The sequence below is a fragment of the Hylaeus anthracinus genome, unplaced genomic scaffold (assembly GCF_026225885.1).
Source record: "Hylaeus anthracinus isolate JK02 unplaced genomic scaffold, UHH_iyHylAnth1.0_haploid 5, whole genome shotgun sequence".
NCBI classification, from domain to species: domain Eukaryota; kingdom Metazoa; phylum Arthropoda; class Insecta; order Hymenoptera; family Colletidae; genus Hylaeus; species Hylaeus anthracinus.
This window is the reverse complement of record NW_026535322.1, coordinates 1102894-1120341: the sequence shown is the minus strand read 5'-3', so window position 1 is coordinate 1120341 and position 17448 is coordinate 1102894. Positions and strand designations below refer to the sequence as shown.

Sequence of the window (17448 nt, the reverse complement as noted above, 5' to 3'; positions counted from 1 at the left end):
AAGGATTAAAGTGAACCTTTCAGTTCGGAAGAGTTCGAAGGGACGTATGTACGAACAGGTCTTTGTTTTGGATCCTCTCAGTGCTCCGTTAATGACATTCTTGGTATCGCGTCGCCATAGTTTGCGACGGGATACACCGCAACTCGGTCAAGAATTACGTGGCATCCTAAATAGAGCCGCATCCGTGTTACTCTTCGTAGTCTTCGTAACAACGCGCTATCAAGCAAGCTGATTAGCATCGGCAGGCAGAGAGGCACCCCGTGAAAGCGCGCACAAGGTCGGCATACCTACCCGCTTGCATAGGAAGAGCAGACGGGGTTGGTTCCCGCCACCGCCAGGATGGGTGTTGCGCGTAGAACGCGGCATAAATATGTAAGAGCTACCCCCCTTCGGGCCGTCAGCCCCCTTCGGTACCCCCGTCCCTCCTCCTCCTCCGCCTCCTCTTCTTCCTGTTTCGCCTCCGCCGCCCAGACCTTGCGCAACCCCCGTGAGAGAAGCGTAGCTGACGTCAGAGAGCCCGCGTCACCGGCTGCGTGTAACGTCAGTGATCGAAGCCAGCTGAACGGACCGTGCCAGAACGAAGCCCCTGGAACACAACCTCACCGGTTCGTTCGTTCGGTCGTTGGCTTGCATGTATTCATGAGCTTTGTACCCGCGATCCCGAGACCCTGCTACAATTCGCCCTCCCGAGCGAGTATCGAGACGCCGCGATGGGTGTCTTTTCTCTGACGCTTCCCAGATGCGTGCAATGACGAAGAGCTCCAACCGTCAGACGTAGTCAGGGTTGCAGGCTACGAAGAAAGTTTCGATGGTCTTAGGACCATTGGTTTACTCGTCCGTTTAAAGAACAATCATCGACGAGCTTTTCGCGAAAAGAGGAATAATCGTCGCAGGTATCTGGCTTGGAATTCGTGAATTTTTTACTGGTCACTGTCGACGAAAAAGGATCCATCAGCCGTTCTCCAAGTTCGATAGGGGTGGGTTTCGTGCCATCCACTTGAATGGAGAAGACGAAAGGAACAGGACGAGGCAAGGCAAGGTGCTCATTGTGATGAAGCATGAGTCTGACCTAGTCGGGTAGTGGGGCAGGTCGCAGCGGATGATACATACATATTTATGTCGTGCACCGCGTACCACCACCGCCGGCACCACCACCGCCTCCGCCGTACTACCAACCAACCAACCCCTCTCTTCGGCTCTCTTTCTCTTCCGCTCGAATACTCTCGCTCTCGCGTCCTCTCCTTTTATCTTTCCCTCTTCTTCGCCTGCCTCGCACTTCGTTCGCGCTACCCCTTACGCTGTCGGTGCGAAAGACCAGACCAGCGGCAAGGAAGGCAGCCAGCCAGTCAGGGTGCCATTGGCCTTCGCTCGGTCTGGGTTGCTAATCAGAACGCGAAGGTGCGCATCCCGAGCACGCGCCGTTTCCACGTTGCCGTTGAAAACCACCACGAGGATGCCACGTGAGACGAAAGCGTGAGGATTCCTCGCGAAAGTGGAACGTGAAACGGGCCACGCTCGCGCTACCCGTCGCACTCGGTGCAGACGTTTCACGGTTACCGAAACTTTCGCCGCGAATGGTGTTTTTCTTTTTCGAAGTAACGGGATCGCCGAACGTCGCTACGACGCTCCGTTCGATCTCGTTCCGTCGCGAAACGGGTATAGAAGCTTTCCTCGTTCCAATCAACAATCGCGCTGTTTTCTCGTCCCCGCTTCGGACGACACGTACGCTCGCTCTCGTTTACGACGATCGCCTTATTCGTCCCGTCGAACCCGATAGGCGTTAATCCATCCGGTTACATTGCAAACTCGACGCGCTTACACCGGTGACTCGTGTAAACGTTGACTGGAGACCCTTCTTCGGGAAAGCATCGCTGCGGAAGCTGGAACAGGAACGTGTAGTACACGTTCGTGGTATCCGCGGTCGCAAAAACAATCTCCCGATGGGACAGCAGACTCGTTTTATTCGACAGTCGCGGCGCATGACCACCGAACTGCCTGTGTAGACAGCCTATCGATGAAATTCGTTGCTCGGATTCGCGATCAGGAGCGATTCCCATCGTTGATCATCTTCGATTTTGTAGCGTAAAGCGAGACAAAGGCGCTTTTCATGCGTTGCGATGGTCTTTAGCCGCGAGGCACGGTCGACACTGGTCGGTCTTAAGGTGACGGACAGGCGCAACTCGTCATTTGCATACTTGACGATGCACGCCCGCGAGCATCCATCGACAGGTACGGACGGCGTGTACTCGTCCACCTCGCATAAGGAACGATTACCGCGCGTTTGCGGATGGCGTTGTATTCTCGCGGAACAAAAAGAAACTCGCGCGTGACAGAAACACGAGATCCCCTTGGTAATCTTCTCTCGCGTCCCTCCCTCTCGGTTTCTTTCCCTAGCCGCTGTCGTTCGCGAGATACCACCAGAAATGGGTAACGGCTTGTACGTTTTATTTTACGCGTCGATCGCTAATGCGCATTTATTATATATCGCCTACTCTTAATTCGTCGTTGCCACCCTGCGTTACTCTTAAGCCTTTCCGCTATTGGACGTTCCGCATTGCTTCGAAAAATTATCACTTGGCCACGACGTAAGGAGATCTCGCGCGGAGCTGAAACGACAGGACATGCTCGCACGCCGGCGTAATTACAGGCCCGTTAATCGACGATAATAGAAGCTTATAGCGGATTTGTATAAATTTACGAGGAGCAGCGTTCGCCGGTATCGAAGAAAGGGAAGAAAGCGAGGAGACTCCTCTGGCTGGTTCCTCGGGAAGGGGGACCGGCGGGGGCGGAGGCGCGCGTCGTCACGGATTACCCAGGATGCGCGTGTCTTCCCTTGCCAGCTCTCGTCCATCCCGATGGAAATCGCCCAAGAAAAAAAACACGTACCGTCGGTTACATAAAGGTTTGTGCGACCGGTCTGTCGCTTACGCCGCGTACCTGGCAATGAGATCCAGGGGATTCGTCCGGAGATCCGAGCGATAGGAACGCGCTTCCTCCGACACGATTGAGAAAAACTTCTCCGTGGAACGTGCGAATAGAGTCCGTGAGAATGCAACCGAACCTCTCAGGGTGGTTACAAGAATCCGCGGCGTCCTTTCCAAAGATTTTTCGTTGACGCTGCGCTGAAGACATTGGGCCGGGTGAGATCGATTTTTGATTCCGAGTTCTTTCGTGGAAGTGTTCCAACTTTTGTATTCAACGCGTTACATTCTATTCGCGTTCAATCTCTATAAAATAGAAGATTTAATTTATCGCCTCGCACAGTTTCGAGACGAATCTTTTAGGATAGCCATCCTTCTCAGGGAAGCGTTGCCCGCTGGAGGCGACGCTGACTCGTTTGCTGACGCGATCGCGTTGCATCGGAAGTAGCGTGTTAGCGGGTCGAGTGTCTCCGCAAGTAGAGGTTAATTAAGAGCGAGAGCAGAGAATACGGGACGGAAGATCGGCGATGCGACCTCGGGTCGCGCGCTAGTTGGACAACACCGCGGCGTAATTATTAGGTCGGCTCGTAAGTAATGCGGATTTTTCGAGGACCGTGCAACGAAATCGACGATACTGGACACGAAAGCGAGAGAAAATCTTCTACTCGCTCTTCTCCAGTCTTCTAATTATTCAAAAAAAAAGAATAATAGTGGTAATTTATGATCAAAGAGCGATATTTCGATAAAGAACAATCCAACTCACTCAACGCTGATAAAAACAATTGGCTGCCTCTTAAAAACCTGTCCAGGTTCTCATTATTATGATTTTCGTGCGAGCATTTATTCTTGTAATTGTTACGTACACTCTTACGGTGATCGTTAGCAGAAAGTCATTTACTGGTGCCTTAAACACGTACCAAAGCAAGTCGCATTACTTATCGATGGCGTAATACATTATCGCGGTAATAACAGCGTTGCGTGGCGTACGGTTGATACCTCGAAGAAAATACATAATATACGAGTTGCACCCGGATCGGACGTGACGGTAATCGTCCGCCTCTTCGCCATTAGCCGTGAACCTTGTCACCCTTGTGTTATTACACAATCTCGTTACATGTTCGCGCGCGTTGCGCTTTGAAACGCGATCGGATGATCGAACGAGAGGCATTCGCTAACGCTTCAAAAAAATTTCCTCGGGGATTCCCTACCGGGATCGTCGAGCTGCGGTTCTCCCGACTTACAGCCGTGAGTAGTCGCAGATAACGCTAAGCCAACTCGTAACACGGACTCGTTAACCGTAGAAAATATAAAACAAGCCGAAACGAGGGTCGAGCCTCTCGCCCCTAGCTGCTCCCGGGTTCGCAAACATTTGAAAAGTGCTGATGCGCGCGAAATCTGCCCTCGACGTCCTGAGATACCGCGGATCATCGAGTACGATTGTACTTTGAAGATCTCGCGCGGTCCCCGCGGACCCTTTAATCCGTCACGGTTCCAAATGCGACGAAGCTGGGTAGCCCATCGGGAGAAACAAAAAGGAAAGGGTGTAGCGTCGATTTCGTCCAAGCATCGTGTCTGATCGCGCTCGATTTCCTGCGGGATCGAGCTGAACGTTCCATGAAATTCGAATCTACGCTTTTCCATCCGAGGCGAACGCCGGTGGACTAATCATGCGTGACTAATCGTGTAGCTCGACGAAAAATGTGTACATCAATGGATATCTCGAACTTTTTTTCATTTAAGAAAATTCGAAAAATACTCCAGTTTTTCCGTAGCCAGACGAGAATACCTCCTTGAAGACCTTTATCGAACGAGGGTACAACGCGAAGTTTCCCTCGAAGGTTTCAAACGTACTCGTGGAGAGCCAGGAAGCGGCGGAGAGGGACGAGAGGGAGTGAGGGAGTCGAGCGTGAAGAACGCGAACCGGGTAAAGCGCTCGGCTGCAATTTTTCTCGCTACATACGTGACAAGAGTAGAAACGAGTCGAGGAAGGAGCAGATACGGGCAAAGGGCGCGGAAATGGTAGGGGGAAAAAGTCGGTTGCGAATTTCTGGCCATCGCAACGATGACCAGCCTGATGGCCGCGGTCCGGATTATTCGCGTGGGATTTTTCACCTTTGAAATCCTTTACCACCGATTCCTTTCTTCGCTTTGTCGCCTACTGAATTATTTCTACGAAAAGTTTCCCGTCTCGTGCATTTCCGAGGAACAAGATGGATTCCAAGAATGCACACTTCGTTGCTTTTAATTCCTTCGGCGTACGAATATAATAGTAACGCATAACCTTTCGAATCGGAAGGGAGGGGCCGGAATCCCATGAAACGTGCTCGACAGATTTGTTAAATCTCATACAGACGGCTCAATTCTCGCGTGAATGGGAAAGGGGGTGGATCTCTGAGAAGAGAAGCGTCAGGAGTAAATCAGACACTATCGGAATCCACATTAGATCGGTAAGTCTGATTCGCATCGACACGTATCGTGCCTCTGGGGCGGAAAATATGATTGCTTCGTATCCGTTGTCTAGATGGGTAAGCATCGGGGAGGGCCTAGATGGGATTAATGCCACCCTCGGGGATCCACGTGGCTTTTCCACCTTCGCCAAACCTACTCTTCTCGATCGCGATTTCGTCTCGTACTTTTATACTTTTGTGCTTTTAAGACTGGCGCACCTTTTACGGAGATTAATCCTGCACCCTACGAACCGAATTTCTTTAACTTCTCGAGCATATTCGCAGCATGCGCAATCAACGAAAGGTCTGGCTGAAAGCCGAGGGCTACAACTTTCGCTAAGCGATGAAACATAGAAAACAGTTTGTTCGACCGACAACCCCGAGCCTGGAGCCGCGAGCGATCGGTCAGCCTTTCGCGAATAGATAAATCAATCCAGCATGTACTATCTCTTCATCGGTGAGCACGATGCAGCCTTCGATGCCCTCGCGAGGGCCGCTTCCTGGCTAATCTGTTGGCAAAACAACGTCGGGGCTCAGATAAAGGAAACACGTGCGATTTATACAAAAGTTGGACAATCGATCGGACGTCAACCGGGAGTCGGGAGCGTCGGAAAGTTATCGGGATCGATAAAAAGCCTCGCAATAAGCCATCGATACGGACGGCATCGTCGTTTTATTGTGTCACGTGCGAAGCCACGCCGAGGAACCCCTCCGCGTCTATATATCAGTCGCGTCAGAGGGGAGACGTCGATATCCCTCGATCAATCATTAATAAGGCCTGAAACCCCAAATACGTAAGACGAGAAAGTCTCTGTTCCCGTCTCACTCGCGCTTTTGACGAGGACGCGACGTGCCGCCGAGCAGCCAGCGAGAAAAATGTATCGGCCGACCGAGAATGCTTCGTGCCGTCCGCGAATTGATGGAATTTTATATTTTCCCTGCCTCGTGATTTCTTATCCCGTTTCCACGAACCGTCACGCTTTCGGTCGCGCCCGACGGCTCAGGCTTTAGATGGCTCCCGCCGTCGCGATTTATGGCGGCGTGCATCGCGACACGGTTTTCAACTTATCGACTAGCAGCGCTATTTACCCCCGACGATCTTTCTCCTTTACCAATGAATCGATCGTTTTACCCTGTTGGACTCCCGATGGAAAACCTCGATGAAAACCGCAATTTTCTCCAGACCATATTTCCATTGCGAACTTATTCCTATCTAGAACTGCTCGCACTGAACGAGCATCGACGTTATCTCCGACACGCGACGTCGATAATTCAGGTTTCAAAAGAGGCCAAACGTCGATGGTCGCGCTTAAAACCCAGGGAAACTGTCGATTCCCGTAACTTGATCGTTTCCTACGGCGGTCCTTGGAATACGCTGTGTTTAAATCTCTTCAAGTTACAGTGCAATTGAGCGGTGACAGAGATCTTAATAAATCCCCGGTTGGGGCCTGTGAACGCTGTTAGGTGTCCGTGGATATGCGGCTTTGCTTTTCAAATTTTTGTGTACCCGCGCGTATTTCGTCGGCCACCCCTGTCGTTTCCATCGGAATTCCTGGGGGAGACACGGGGGTTGGTTACGATCCAGGAACGAGTAGATATCGAGTTGCGGTTTAAAACTCGCCGTTTTTCCCCCGGTTGTCTCTTTTCTCGATCGGCAACGACCCCATCAGGAACTCGGGATTCAGCAGGCTGATCAGCAAAAATGCGCAGCCCTTGCCTTCACTTGCACTCACGAGAGCCACCCTCGACTACGAGTCGATGTCTTTACAGTCGATGACTACCCTCTTGTTTCGCGATGAGCGGTCGGAGAGGGAGGACGGTGACAGTGGAAACTAAAAATCGCTTTTTGACATCGGTACCTCCGACGACCACGGGGATACCCGAGGGACGCAAACGTCAAAGAAGTGTCTCCTTTAGTGGATCAAGCTACAAATTGTTGAGTATCCCTAGTGTAACTCGTAAAACGGAATCCATCTTATCGCTACAGAGAAGTATTAAATTTCTCGTACCTCTCATGGAGTCGCAATTCACCCCTAAGCCAGCAACGTTTCGACAGAAATCCCTGTACCCGCGCGACGCAGGAAATCAACATCGAAGCCGATCGTCGTTCGCTGTTGCGATTAAAAGTGGCCGTGCAACCCGTTCGGGGCATCGTTAAAATATCGTCGTCAAAGTCTGCGGTCTCGGGTCGCGCGCACCGGAAGAATAATGCACGCCACCGAAGCAAAGTCGCACCTGATAGGCACGACTATAAACTTCCTAAAGGAAGACAAACGTGCGCTCGATGCTGCGAGGTCGAACGTTGCATCATTGATGCGGTCTATTCCCCAAACGACGGTACATCCGGCGCTAAGGTCGTGGTTTATCTGGCAATAACTGTGAAATATCTCCACCAGCGATGCGCCGTGTCGCGGCTGATTGGCGCGAACCGTTGCACGCGGTAAATCTCTCTCCTCCTCGTCCGTTCGTTTCTCCCCTTCTGTTCAGATCGGTGCTTTATAGAGCTCCGGTGTTCACGGGCGGGCTGCTCTCGGCCTGCCGTCGCTTCGAAAACGTCGGACCACATGCGTTAGTCGGAGAAACGATCCGTTTGTTGTCGTCGATATAGGTGTGTTTCCTCGCGTAGGTGTGTTTACATGTAGCCATGCGCGGAAGCACCGAGCGAAGGCACGCGTGCTTGGATCTTGGCGAACGTTGACACATGTGGCCTCGAACGTGAGCACATGCGTTCGTGTACGTCGATGCACGTCAAGTTTAGATTAATTCTGATTCGCGTAGCATTTTTAAATGGCAGTAGGATGAATTCGATCGATAACGTGATCCGTTCTGTTCGAGCTGGCCCGAGTCCAGCCGATAGGTAGCTGGAGAGAGCGAGAAAGAAGCAGAGAGATCGCGGCGGCCCTATAAGGGCCAGACGGCGGCTGTAAGGCCCTTGGCCAGTAACAATGCGGCCTGGGCTCGCCTTCGCGGTGTCTCGTAAATATAAATGATGCCGCGACGCGGTTATAGCCGTGCTACCGTGTGCAGCCGTGTGCCTCGTGTGGATGCGCGTACGGACATAAAACGCACGATGCGTAGACGGGGCTTCCTTCTCACTCCTTCTGTTTTCTTTTCTCATCTCGTGTCCCGGGAGCTTCATTTCCCGGTACCAACAGCGACTCGATCCGATGGTTTTCTCTTAGGGACGGATACAAGTTTTTATTCGTTTTCTCAAAATTCATGATAGAAGAAAGTTTGGTGGTAGATGTTGTAACGAAAAATTTGGAGTATCGTTTAGTTTATTATTTAATAAAATATCTGATTTATCGCGTGTTATTGTTCCGTCTGTTTGCACCGCTCTGCGTCCAGAGGTGGGCGCAGCTGTCATTTCGTGGTATTCTCTCCAGTTTGTATTTGTAATACGACGTGTGATTCTGTGATTAATGAACGCGCTACTGCTACCTGCTGGGGTATAATATTTGCTGGTTAGTCATGCCTGTGTTTGTATTCTATAGCAGCTTCCCGTACACGTTCTTGTTATACGTTGGATTGTACCTAATTCCTTATCGACGCTGGCCGTTTTCCATTATACTTTCCTTACCATTGCTATGATTATGATTATCGATGAAAGTCACGGAGTCAGGTCGGGAGACGGGTCGTCGCTAGACGTTCGATCGGTTCTTAGACGGTCTCGAGTTCGGTACGCTCCAGGGAAAGGATCTGCCGTAGGAAAAGGCGAAAGAGACGGGACCAAGGGTAGAGCAAAAGGGAAACGAGAAGGCGAAGAGTGGAGAAAGGGTAGGCGGAGGTGGAGGTTAAAAGTGGCGTTAGAATGCAGTTGTAGGCAAGCAGAGGCGGCGGGCAGGGGAGATAAGGTGGAAGGTGCTGGGAGGCGGAGAAGAAAGATCGAGGACGAGGGCGAAGGGAGGAAAGGGCGGGGACGGTCCATTAGGCGGTATCGGGACCATCGCACGGTAGCACCAACGCTCTCTGCATCTCAATGCTTTCGCCCCTAGCCGAACGCGAGGCTCGTCGAGGGCCGAACAGAGCCGATTTTCGGCCCTCGGCGCGACTTGAAGCGCGAAGGCATCGTTGCGAGCTGACCAGTGTCTCGTCTTGCCTCGCTCGCCTCGCCTCGAGAAATCGACGTTTCGCTGAAAAATCCGACCCTGCAGCTGCCGAACAATGTTGGGCCAACACCGGTAGCCTACGGCGGCGTTCGCCTCTGATCCGGCCCGATGAATCTCGCAACCTACGATTGGTTATTTAACCCTACGCAGCCGATTCGACTGGCTGAATCCTCCCGAAAACGGAACCTCGTAGGCAACGGGCGCGATAGAAGGTTAGACGTCCATGGTTGACATGCGTTATCAGACGGTGGCGTACGAGCGACAGTATCTCAATCTGAAAAATCCATTAGCGGGGCGTCCGTAGGGAACGAGGGAAAGAGAGCCACCTTCGCGACGTATTCGACGCGGCGATTCCGCTAATGGCCGGCTTAATCGGATTATAAAGGAATTAAATTAGGGGAGTTGTACTTGTTTTCGGTGCACCCGGGCTTCCCCGTTCGTTCTCGTGTGCGGAGATCCGCCACGCTTTCCTGCGCCTCTCTCCTCCTCCTCCTCCTCCTCCTCCTCCTCCTTCTCTGTGCCACAAAAAGTCACCGGAGCCGTATAACCGCTATCTTTTTATCGAATTCTGAAACGCTTGGAAATGTTAATTCGCCAGAGGGCCAGGCCGTTTTTGAGAAACCAAAAATAAAAATAAATCTTCCGCCATGCGGCGAAGAGATACTTCAAGCTGTCAGAGCCCTGAGATTCTTACCTCAGCGACACTTTTTTCCCCGCTCGAAAGCGACTCCCGACATCATCGTTGTTGATTTGCCGAAATCTTACTCCCTCCCTCCCTCGGCCTCTCTTCCTTTTCCGTTCCGCCTTTCTCTTTCTCCGTCTCCTTTAAGAATTCTCTCGTAAATATGAAAGAGCCGCGCGCGGAGCTCTCTTTTTCGAGCGAAGGACATCGCTCGATGAGACGAGCAGAAGAGCGGTGAGGTAAGCCAAACGGAGCGAGTCGACGACGCCGACGAACAGGACGACTAGATTTTCCTGTCAATAAATCAAGCCCGGTATCCGTGCGCGAGGCAGCCTCGGCATTTCTGCCGCTCGCGACTCCCTTCGTCCCCGTGTTCGCCGACGTTCCACGCTGCTTGGTTCCTCAGCGCTGACCGACAACCGTTTGAAAAAACAGAAACTTACCGAGAAACGTGTAATCTCGCGAGATCCCGCGATCATCGTTTCCACACGGTGGAGAGTTTGGTCTTGTCCGTTGGCCTCCGCGCCCCCTTACGCGAGACAGCGGCGAAAACTGATGGAAGAAGCTGGGCATAGCTCAACAAGTTAACCCTCTATTGCATCCGATGAACAAGTCGGGAGAAAGTTTCGCGGGATTTACGCGCGATGCTTTCCGAGGGAGGAGTACGAGAGCTCTGCGGAGCCAGTCAAGAACCTCGGAACCTTGCGTCGAATAATTTTGTTGCGAAAATAATTAGTCTGTGACGCTTGGTAAATGCACTATTCATTCATCGCTTCAGATATGAGAAACGTGGCAGTCGACATGTTAAATAAGATATTTAGATCACGATCGCTTCGACGACGGTCCTTGTCAACCTTCCCTTGCAGTGGTTGTTTTAAACGGTATCGGATGGCACTCGTTAGCTCGGCTACAGAGCTAGGAATAAACTGGATCAGTATATTCCTGCCTCTCGTTTATCCACGCCCAACCTATTACTCCAGAGCTGTTGCTAAACTTGTCAAGGTATACCAGGAAGAACCAGCGAGCAATGTCGATTTCGATATTTCCCGGGTGATTGAATTTCCTCGCAAGAGGAAAGGTGTTTCGACGACGATCGCGACGGAAAACCAGCCGATGTCGTTCCATCGATTGCCCCGCTGCTAATCGAAGGATCGCGACTCAGCGGCAATCGATGGCTTCGATTTCTGGGAACCGTTGCGCGGATCGTTGAAACAAATGATCGGTACGCGAAGAAATTACGCGAAAGAATGCGGATCGTCGCGGATTAATTGCAGTCGACCTGGACGGATTTCAGAGTAAATAATCGATGGCTAACCGCGGACGATCGGCAGGGCAATCGAAACGAACGCGGTGGGTGATAAAGCGAAACGGCGTCGCGCGTTTAATTGGAGCATCTGACGCGTTTCTGGCATTAAGTATGATGTTGCGTTGAGTTCAATTAAAATGGAAATCGGAGATGGCCGTGTCCCATCGCGGGTCTTCGTCGCTCTTCGCATTCTTCTTCCAGCACCGGGTCCTCCGCACACGTACGGAACAGACGGTTGTTTTCTCTCGTACCGACCGATCCTTCCAGCCTCCTCGTCCCATTTTCGTCGCTGGGCATCCTCGAGCCAACCCTATCGACTCGTTCGTCCTTCTTCCTCGTCCTGGCGCGTCGACGCTACTCGCGGCTGCGGACTCGGAGCCACCATTCGTGTGTCCCGATCTGAAAATAGTTCGGTGCTCGTCGGGGCCCCTAATGAACCCGAGATTAGAAGTCAGCCCGGGGTTCGAACGGTAGATACCGGGCGCAATTAACACTGAAATATCATCGGTGTGGGTCCGTTAGGGACGGTACACGCTCTGTGTCTCAGGTGGGGCTCCACGAGGAGAAAGAGGGATCGGAGCCCGAGACAAGGGACCAAAGGACCGGCCAATTTTATGGACTCCTAAATTAGCCGATCCCTGCTCGCCGATTCGCGCCAACTCCCCGTCAAGCTACTCGTTACGCGAGAACGTCCACTCCTGGAAATGAACTTTTCGATGGCAGACAAATTCGCTACCGTGTGCTCTAAAAGTCTAGTTTGATACTCGTTGTGTATTAGTAAGTCGGTAAGTTGTACAGATTACGCTACATACCAGAGTTTGATGCGTCAAGTTTTCTACGACGGGATTGTTTGACAAAATGGACGTTTAATATTTCTGTGCGTAATTTACATTTGAGTGCGATTATTTATACGTTGCCTGTTAGGTGGATGACTCAAGGCATGGAATAAAGATCGAATGACTTACGACTAATTCACAAGTAAGTTGCGCCGGAGATGTAAGTGGAAGTGACCGTAGAAGTTTGGTTGCATTGTACTGGTTGTATTTGGTTCCTGAAGAGGGTCATCTACATTGACCGCAAGAAATGTTACGTAGTCGCGTCACAGTTAATTTATTTATTTATTTATATATTCAAATAAATGGAAATATCCCATTAATTACAATAATTATAATGTAACTGTCGGTTGGTATCTAGAAAAGATAGCTTGGCAACTTTTTAACATTATGCATTATGGATGGACGCTGGGAGTGCGTTTTTAAACGAAACATAAGAATAAAAGAAAGAATCAGAGCTACGATTTGAATTTCAGGGCCGCTTATCAAAGGTCTCGCCTACTTCCCAATCGGTTCGGACCAGCGCGTTACAGTGGTGAAGCAAATAGGCGTCTTATACGAGGCAACAAATCGTAAATCGTGAGCAGAGCGGCGCGCGTTTATCCTCGAAATCGCGAATCGAAGCAGAAGCGGATCGTTAAGCGGGGACGAGTGAGTCTAATAGAGGTAAGTGGCTCGCCTCGCCTCGCCTCGGCTTGGCTCGGACCGCTCCGGTTTAAAGTTGCTCCTGTTGCCCCCGTGCGTGGTCGAGGAGAGACTGCTCCGTGGTAGAGAGTTAATAAGACATCGTGACTCGGCGTAACGTCAGGCCCTAAGTGATCGGTTAATTGTACATTAAACCGTACATAATAGAATTATCGACGAGGCGGATTGAAAGAGAAAGAGGGCGAATCTCTGACTGGCGATCCCTTGCGTGGATCGGCCCCTATTTAGTAGGTCTCCCGTTCTGACATTATATTTTCGGCATTTTTTCAATGTTTTCTTCTCCTTTCCATCGAACCGTTCCTAACAGTGTGTTACGCAATCCGACGATAACCTTCCGGATTACCTTTTTCTTCCTCGATCGACTCGTTATCGAATTCGAGGTGCTCGTTCGCGATCACGCGGCCCCGTAACGCGAATTTGTTCGCAATTAGGATAGCGTGCCGCGAATTTCGATACGCGATGCGGATGATTCGCAGACGATGTCGTATGAGATATGGACGAACACGCGACACGTTCGATAGTTACGCGAGGCAAGAAGATACTTGAATGGCGTTAATTGCCTAGGTTTCGTAAAATTCAATCCGTCTTTTGTATTAATTACCAGACGGTGTAATTAGTACGTATACCGGTGGCAGAGCAACGAACATCATTCCTAATCCAACGAGCCCATGTGCAGCCAATATCAATCTTGCATAGCCGTGGTGGCTTCGACTGGCGATGGTTCGGTACCCGGTAACCCTAACGCAATCAGTCACGGCACGTTACGATGATTTCATTCCCGTCCGACGCTATTAATTATCGCTCGAGTAGGCCGTAAGCTTCGTATAAACACGGATCTAGCACGTCGAAATAACTAATACCACTCGCGGGTAAAGAAGCTGGAAGTAATTAATGAAGTGCTTTGCGATACCATTTTAGTCAAACGCGTACGACTGGTTCTGCGCGGAACGTATGCGGCAGCGTTCGAGTTCGCCTCGCCAGGCCGCCATTTAAATAACGAGAATCATCCAGCGTGCTTCCTTTTACGCTTACGAGAACATTCGCAAAAATCGAACCTTCCCATTTTCAAATACGGAATATAGGATGAAATAAAAACGCGTAAATCGACAGTTACGCACGTATGTAAACAAAGCTAGGTACTCCTTTTATTTCGCGGAAGATAAAAGTCTATTTTTCATCCCTGTCTCCAGCAAGGTTGAGACAGTATAACAGATATCCCTAAAATTATTGGGTATCTACACAGAACTAATGATACACCAATCCCATCAGAGGTCTGCTACCATGCTGCAAAAGCACGTTGAAATTGGAGGGGGCAGGTCGGGTCCTCCGCGATGGAAGGGGGACCAAACGGCAAGGCAAGAATAAGAGAAGGTAGCAGCGGAGGCAGACAGGTTGCAAGAGATTGCGCGATTGGTACCCGGAGGTAAACGCGTTAACCACGAAGAGCTCGTTCGGGAAATATGCGGGTCTTCGTCGTAACCTGTACGAGAAGCACGTGCTTCTTCGGTTCGTTTATTAACCGCGGGTTAATTCGCCGTTTAGAGGCCGGCGATCGGTCGCATTATAAAGCGAAGTGATCTCGCGATAGGTATTCATTAACCATCGTTAATTAAGACATTATCACTTCATAATGATCTCGGGACCGCGCTTTAATGAATGAATGAAACACGCCTCATAAATAATTAATTCCCAGTCGATTAAGCCCTAGCCAGCGAACGTGGCCGTGTGCCACCGTCGGTCGCGAGAACGACCCACCGTCGTCGCCTTTTCGCGCTGTAGGATCGTCGTGGATACTCCGATGGTGGTCAGTGATCGTACGTGCCAACAAACAGCCCTATCTCGGGATTCGTCCCCTGGTGTTGTATTCTGCATCGTCAGAACTTCTTGCCTCGCTGAAAAGACATATAGTAAAGGGCTAGTTTCAACATTTTCAATTTTGGTCTACTCATTGGGAGTTCGTTAGAACAGGAACAGTTACCGTACTAGTGGTAACCGGTACTAATAATCAGTTCTTGGGCGCTCATTCGTCGTTTCGTCCGTGGATGGGTTCAAATTAGCACGAGGACCTGAACGCGAAGCCGGATCGCGATTTGGACCCGCGAGTCTGACCCATAAAGCAAGAAAGCATGATACACACTCGCTGAACTAAGAACGAAAGTACAGCTGACCTGTAGCGCGTGTTAACGCGGCGAATACTCGAGATTATCTCGGCTCTCGCGCTGCTAACACCGTCTTCGAGAACTAGAGCCATCGATTCACGAAACATATCTCGATCTTTCCTTTTTATCCGTGGCTTCCGAGAAATTCATTATTTAACCGCGCTTGTATCTCGATGCGCAATTCGCACGTGACACGGTCACGTAACGTTGCGCGCTCGCGCGAGGACTTTATTTATGGATCGCTTCGGTCGATCGTTAATCAAACGATTGCTACGGAATCGCTTCGCGTACGACTTGGTCGGAGCTACCGTGTTTTTCGATCGATCGAATCGAATCGCGTTGGCGGCGTCGTTCGTTATTCTCGACCGTGAACGATCATTTTATTTAATTTATAGATCGATAGATGCTCCTGGACCGCCCAAGCAATGTATTTAGAACGTTTTCTCGATCTATATATGGCGAGCTTCATTGGCTGATTTTAAACGTGTTATTTTTATAGTTCGATCGTGGAAATGTACAGGGTGAGGCAGCTAAACTGTTACAGAGCGATAATGCCTGAACTATCGTAGATACAAACAAATCTTACAGGAAAAAATTAAGAGGTTCGAGGAGGCCTGTTTTATATAACCATTGCTTTTCTTATTGTCATCGAAGGATCATCATAGCTGATCGGAAAATCTATAGTAATAATCGGTACGCTAATGACCTGATGAATTATATGCCTGCACTGTAATCATTCGTGTCTAATATAATGGACAATTTAAAATAGTTTTTTATAGCCAATACTTGTAACAAACTACACTGTTTTAGTTTACATAGCTTGAAACTCTAACTTTCACTCATTGAATTTTTTAGATCTCGTACTTGAACAATTCATGACCATAAACGGAGCTAATGTAACCGTGATTCTAGTAAACTGTATGTACGCAAGGTTCGATAACTCCTCGTTTTCCTTAATGGAAGATTAACAAGTCAATCCTATGTCAATGTCTTGAGTAACCGATTGTATGAATTATTGAATGAAGCTTCATTAGATGTACATCGCAATGTGGTTTATGCATGACGGTGTACCGCTACATTTCAGACGAGCAACCAGTCATTTCCCGAACGAATAATCTTCTAACAAACGTACAATCGATATTCCCTTTTCGTCCCTACGAAAGAGGCCGAATTTTCACAAATATACGTACGAACATATTCGATCCACGAAAGTGAAAAAGATCGACGATCGCGCCAATTTTCTCCAGCGTCTACGACGATCTGGTTCTGTCGATGATGTAACGACAGCTCGAAATGTCGTCGGCCTTCCAGGCATTCGTTCCCTCTAGTCGTCCGGCGGAATCCGAAGATTGAGTCTTTCCCTTCGCTCCTTCGTCCCTGGCACGTTTCCTCATCAACGTTTCGTAAGCTTGAATTCCGAGGTGCCCTGTTCTTCTTCTTCTACTTCTTCCTCTTCGCGTTTCGCGTGATTTCACATCGTTTTGGCCCGACGACCTGCCGCGAATCGACTAACAGCCCCACGAATCTCAATCTTCCCGGAGATCCACGAAAATCGCTGCAGCGATCGCTCGTCGAACTCGAACTCGAGTCACGATATTTCCTCCCGTTTGATTTCTTAGTCTGAAGTGACTCCTGGTCGCTTATTATTCGAATAAAATTTTGATTCCGACGTCAGCTCAAGCCGGCACGAGTCCGCGAGCGCTCGTTAAGGCGTTTCTCGTGGACGCCGATGACGTCGTCGGATGAACGTTGTTGCGACACGTGACGACGACTTGCACCGCGCTGGACATCCTTGACTACACGTACACGCTGTTGACGAAGAAAAAGAAAAACTTTCGTGTCGGTACTTCGCGGGTTATAACCTCGCGGTCGTGAAATCGTCGAACCGCTGCGACTCGAGAACCAAAGTCGAGTGGTCAACCTTCCTTCCGTCTCTATTCTCGGGTGGACTTTATTCCGCTAGTCGAGTTCACGTGGCATGAATCGTATCTGTCGCGATGATAAATAATCTACCTGTTTCGCGAGATTCTCGTTTAAGACTAACAACGGAGGCTTGAAACATTTTTTTTTTAACGCGTACGGCGCTTCGACCCTCGGTTCGTGGTCATCCTCAACGAAAAACGAGTATATTATAAATTAAGACGTGCAACAAATAGACAAGTGACGCGTAGACTACGTACTTATGCATATTAAGTTGCAGCTTCGTTGACGTTTTTAATAGTTTCCTTGTTTTCTCCGGTAAAAGCCACGACCGCTCCAGGGGAAAAAATGCGTAATATGTGTGCC

At 50.0% G+C, this 17448-nt stretch overlaps 1 long non-coding RNA gene across 2 annotated transcripts in view; it reads left to right on the top strand.

Moving 5' to 3' along the window:
• LOC128895368 (uncharacterized) overlaps positions 1-17448 on the top strand; it is a 92972-nt gene that overhangs the window by 26661 nt on the left and 48863 nt on the right. Inside the window, exon 3 of one of the 2 annotated variants that reach the window (XR_008461754.1) lies at positions 12775-12964. This is a non-coding gene — a long non-coding RNA (uncharacterized LOC128895368). Of the gene's footprint in view, positions 1-12507; positions 12965-17448 lie in introns of those variants that run through there. The other variant, XR_008461753.1, reaches the window with a different exon arrangement.